Source organism: Cuculus canorus, unplaced genomic scaffold (assembly GCF_017976375.1).
Source record: "Cuculus canorus isolate bCucCan1 unplaced genomic scaffold, bCucCan1.pri scaffold_69_arrow_ctg1, whole genome shotgun sequence".
Lineage (NCBI taxonomy): Eukaryota > Metazoa > Chordata > Aves > Cuculiformes > Cuculidae > Cuculus > Cuculus canorus.
In genome coordinates this window covers 318899-324680 of record NW_026527848.1, presented here as the reverse complement: position 1 = coordinate 324680, position 5782 = coordinate 318899, and positions in this window count along the sequence as shown.

The following is a 5782-nucleotide window of genomic DNA, read 5'->3' as shown; positions in this document are numbered from 1 at the left end:
CAATGATTCTATGATCTCCCTTTCCCCTCACCATGTAATTTCATCCCTCACCGCGTCATTTCTCACTTGCCACGTCCTTTCCCCTCACCATGTCCTTTTACCCCTGGATGTGTCCCTTCCCCTTGCCATGTCATTACGTGCTCGCCATCTCCCTTTCCCTTCACAGTGTCCTTTCTCCCCTCGCCATCTCCCTTCCCCCTCGCCGTGTCCTTTTCCACTTCCCATATCCTCTCCTCTCACCCCGTCCTTCCCCCTCGCCATCTCCCTCTCCCCTTGCATTTTTCCTGCACTCTCCCCTCTCTCCCTCTCTCCCCCTCTCAGATCCCCCCTCCATGCGCCCCTCAGCCGTCATGGAGCAGACGGCACGGAGGAGCTCTGCGGCTGCGCTCACGGCAGCCACGGGGAAGCGCAGGGGGGACACGGGACACCCTGCACCGACTCCTCCTGCCCCGGGGCTCGGACACAGCGCTCAGGGGGGACACCGACCTGCTGAGCGCCACATCGGGGCCGTGCGGCTCGGGGAGCTGCGTGCTCGGGGACTGCTGCCTGCAGCATCGGGGCTGCGGGTCATGGGCCACGGCCCTGCTGCCCCGACACGGCCCTGTTGCCCGCAGCATCGGGGCTGCCGGCTCAGGCACGGGCAGCACTGACCCTGCCAGCCTCTGGCACCTGCTGCCTGCACTGCTGGTGCTGCCACGTCACGGGCCACGGGCCTCCTGCCTGAGCCAGAGCTCCTGCCGGGCTCGGGGACCTGCTGCCTGCAGCGTCGGTCCCACCGGGTCATGGAATTGCCCTGTGGTCAGCTCGCTTACCGGCTCTGTTAGGAAGTTCTCTTCCGTGCCCTCCAGGAACCTTCTGGACCCATTCCTCTCTGCGGTGTTGTGTATCTGATGTCCCTCAAGTTGAAGTCCCTCCAGGAGAAGAAGGGGTTGGGAGACTTTTGCCAGGCACTTGGGCAATGCTTTGGCAACCTCTTCCTGCTGGTCGGGTGGTCGATACAGACTCCCAGCAGGACATCTGTGTTGTTGGCCTTCACTCTCATCATCGCCCGTAAGTGCTCGACCTTAGGTCTACCCGTAATTCCCTGAGGCCTGTGCCCTCCTGCCATGGGGCAGCCTGGAGGAGCTGTGCCCTCCTGCTGTGGGGCCGCGGTGGGGTGGTGGGGAGCAGCCAGAGCGCGGGGTGGGAGGATGGATGGCCAGGGTGGCGGGGGTCAGCGGTGTTTTGGGCATGGGGCCGTGTCCGTGAGTCCTGCAGGGCCGCGCCTGTCCTGGCTCCCCTGCCAAAGGGCTGCTCGGCCTGGGGCAGGGGCCAGGGGAGTCCCCGTCCCCCCCAGGATTGCCTGCCCGGCTGCTGCTGGCTGAGCCCTGGGGGCGGCTCCGTGCCCTTCGGGGCTTGGGGGATGCGATGTGGGGCCGGGCGATGCTTTTGGCCCTCTGGGGAGCTGTGTCCTGGTGCCCCTGCACTCCCTGCCCACCCCATGGAGACACGGAAAGGCTCTGGAGAAACAATGGATTTTAATGACATAACGAGAATTATCAGGAGCTGAGTTACTGTTACTTTCGACATTCTTGCTCAGAAAAACAGGCTGATATTCTAACAATCATAGCTTGTTATAGTCTAGCTTCATAGCTTTTCTGATGTTTGTACGTAACACTTAGGGGCACGCTGGAGTCTAATTACATTTTTCTTTTTTCTCTCTTTCTGTATGCTTCAATTCAAGGATTCTGAAGGTGAGTTGACACTTTACAACCCATAATGCAATTGTCCTAAATTTATTTATGCTTTTTTTCCAATGAACTTGCACAGCACAGAATGAATCTCCTTTGACCAAAATGCAAAGTATAGTAGGCCTTGGAAACTTCCAGGGAACCGGGGCACCCATAACTTCCCCGGGCAACCTGTTCCAGAGCTTCACCAACCTCCATGTGAAGAAATTCCTCCTCATGTCTAGTCTCAAGCTGCCCCTCTCCAAAGATATGTTCCACTTTTGCCATACTGTTAGGCAGAAAGAATCAAACACATCGATAACCTCTCCTCTTGAAGTCTCTTGCATATAGTTTCAAATTTACCCACACATGACGTCAATCGCGTTGTCCCCCTCGACAGGTGACAATGACTTGTAGGGTTACTGCCCGAAGTTGCTGATGGTGCAAAACTCGTGCAGCTGTTGACACTCTTGAGGGCAGAGAGGCCCTGCAGAGGGATCTGGACAGATTGGAGGCGATCCCCAATCACAGGGAGTTTAACAAGGGCAAGTGCTGGATTTGCACCTGGGACACGGCACTCCTGGGTGTCCACACAGTCTGGGGGGCGCGAGGCTGGAGAGGAGCCCTGGCAGTTCTGCTGGATGGCGAGTTGAACGTGAGCCAGCAGTGCCCTGGCAGCCAAGAGGGCAACCGTGCCCTGGGGTGCATGCGGCACGGCATCACCAGTCGGGTGAGAGAGGGGATTGTCCTGCTCTACTCCTCACTGATGCGGCCCTACCTCCAGGACGGGGTGCCTTTTAAGGGCCACAGCGGGGGCAGGACAGCGTGGATCTGCGTTCTCCTGTCACGAGAGGAGAAATCGGTCTGGAGAGCAGAGACCTCTCCTGCATCTCAGCAGCTCCTGGCCTCGTATGCCACCCTCGTAAGCCCTCTTCCCCCTGCTCTTGCCTGAAATGCGACTCCATTTCCCGGTGTGCAGGAATCCGATCTCTACATCACAGAGAGAGACATCGCCTCTTCAGAGTTTGTGCAAATTCTGGACACTTGCGGGTGAAGGGTTTCCCAAACATGACTGTAAAGGCCCCGACAGGGACCCTACAAATTTATACCCGACAGAGAGAGAAATATTGCTAGGATTGATGGAATCGTGGAATCCTGGGTTGGCTTGGGTTGGAAGAAACCTCAAAGCACATCCAGCTCTACCTCCTGCCACGAGCAGGGACACCTCCCACCGGATCAGAGGGCTCCAGGCATCCTGGCCTCGAACCCCTCCAGGGATGGGGCAGCCGCCACTGCTCTGGGCAGCCTGGGCCAGGGCCTCCCCACCCTCACACGCAAACATTTCTCCCCAAGCTCTCATCTCAATCTCCCCTCTTTCAGCTCTAAATCACTCCCTCTCATCCTATCCCTGCCCTCCCCGATCAAGAGCCCCTCACCAGCTTTCCTGGAGCCCCTTTCAGTACTGGAAGCTGCTCATAGCTCTCCCCGCTGCCTTCTCCTCTCCAGGCTGAACAACCCCAACTCTCTCAGCCTGTCTTGGTACAGGAGGTGCTCCAGCCCTCGCATCATCTCTGTGCCTTCCTCTGGAATCGCTCCAACAGCTCTGTGTCCTTCCTTTGCTGAGGGCTCCAGAACTGGACACAGGGCTCCAGGTGAGCAGAATTCACGGAGGTGTCATGCAGATCCATAAATTTGATGAGAAATTATTCACTCTCTTGATTTTCACTCTGCATGCGCCTCGAAAATAGCAACTCGATTTTCTACAGACGTTGAGTGACCTCTAGTGTCTGCTCCACAGGCCTTCACCGATGAACCTGTGCTTTCCCACCAGATCGTCCTAACAAGGCATTAAGAGGAGCTCACTGGTCCGTGCATTTCTCACTTATGCCATCTGTTCTCGGCTCAGAGCATTTTTCCAAGGTGTGTCTGATCTTCAGAGAAGGCCTCTCACCCCGAGAAAGACCTGGAGGGACTGGAACGCATCCGGAGAAGGGGAAGGAAGCTGGGGAAGGGTCTGGGGCCCAAGAGTTCTGGAAGCGGCTGAGGGAGCTGGGGCTTTTTAGCGTGGAGAAGAGAAGGCTGAGGGGAGACCTCATCCCTCTCTGCAGCTCCTGGAAAGGAGGTTGTGGTGAGGCAGGTGCTGGGCTCTTCTTCCAAGGAACAAGTGATGGGATGAGAGGAAATCACAGAATCACAGAATCAGCAGGTTGGAAAGGACCCACTGGATCATCGAGTCCAACCATTCCTAACACTCCCTAAACCATGTCCCTCAGCACTTCATCCACCCGTTCCTTAAACACCTCCAGGGAAGGCGACTCGACCCCCTCCCTGGGCAGCTGTTCCAGTGCCCGATGACTCTTTCTATGAAGAATTTTTTTCTGATATCCAACCTGAACCTCCCCTGGCGGAGCTTTAGGCCATTCCCTCTTGTCCTGTCCCCTGTCACTTGGGAGAAGAGCCCAGCTCCCTCCTCTCCACAACCTCCTTTCAGGCAGTTGTAGAGAGTAATAAGGTCTCCCCTCAGCCTCCTCTTCTCCAGGCTAAACAACCCCAGCTCTCTCAGCCGCTCCTCGTACGACTTGTTCTCCAGCCCCCTCACCAGCTTCATTGCTCTTCTCTGGACACGCTCCAGAGCCTCAACATCCTTCTTGTGGTGAGGGGCCCAGAACTGAACACAGTATTCGAGGTGCGGTCTCACCAGTGCCGAGTCCAGAGGGAGAATAACCTCCCTGGACCTGCTGGTGACCCCATTTCTGATCCAAGCCAAGATGCCATTGGCCTTCTTGGCCACCTGGGCACACTGCTGGCTCATATTCAGTCGGCTGTCAACCAGCACCCCCAGGTCCTTCTCTTCCTGCAGCTCTCCAGCCATTCTTCCCCCAGTCTGTAGCGCTGCATCGGGTTGTTGTGCCCCAAGTGCAGGACCCGGCATTTGGCCTTGTTAAACCTCATCCCATTGGTCTCGGCCCAGCAGTCCAGCCTGTTCAGATCCCTTTGCAGAGCCTCCCTACCCTCCAGCAGATCGACACTTCCTCCCAGCTTAGTGTCATCTGCAAACTTGCTGAGGGTGCACTCAATGCCTTCATCCAGGTCATTGATAAAGACATTGAACAGAGCTGGACCCAGTACTGAGCCCTGAGGAACCCCACTTGTGACTGACCTCCAGCTGGAGTTAACTCCATTGACCACCACTCTCTGGGCCATCCAACCAGTTTCCAACCCAGGAGAGTGTCCCATCCAGGCCAGAGGTGACAGTTTCTGAAGCAGAATGCTCTGAGAAACTGTGTCAAAGGCTTTAATGAGTAAAGGGCTGGAGCAGCTCCCCCAGGAAGAGAGACTGAGGGAGTTGGGGAAGAGAAGGCTTCGAAGGGGGCTTTATTACAGCCTTTCAGTACTGAAAGGGGGCTGAGAAGAAAGATGGGGACAAACTTTGTAGCAGGACCCATAGCAATAGGAAGGAGCAGGGAGGTTTTCAACTCGGAGAAGCTTAGTCTGGGTATTAGGAAGAACTGTTTGGTGCTGAGGGTGGTGAAACGCTGGAACAGGGACTGAATACCTCATTGCTGGAACTATTCCAGGTCAGGTAGGATGGAGCTCTGAGCAACCTGGCTGAGGTAAAGATGTTCCTGCTCACTGCTGGGGGATTGGACTGAATGACTTTTAGGGTCCCTTCCAAGGGCAAAACATTCTGCGATTCTTAATCCCTCTTGGATGTGGATTTGCCTGTCTGTGGATGGGAGGGTCCTGCCTGCGTTCGCTGCCTGCCAGCAGGGTAGGGTTAGGGGTTAGGGGTTAGGGTTAGGGGTTGGGGTTAGGGGTTAGGGTTAGGGGTTAGGGTTAGGGGTTAGGGTTAGGGGTCAGGGTTAGGGATCCGGGACCAGCCTCCGGGACCCGGCACCGCCTCCGAGACCCCGGCCCCGAGACCTGGCTCCGCCCCTGAGACCCTGCCCCGACCCCGGGACCTTGCCCCGCCCCCGAGACCCTGCCCCGCCCCCGAGACCTGGCACCGCCCCGAGACTCCTCCCCCGAGACCCGGCCCCGCCACTGAGACCCCGCCCCCGCCAACGTCCGCC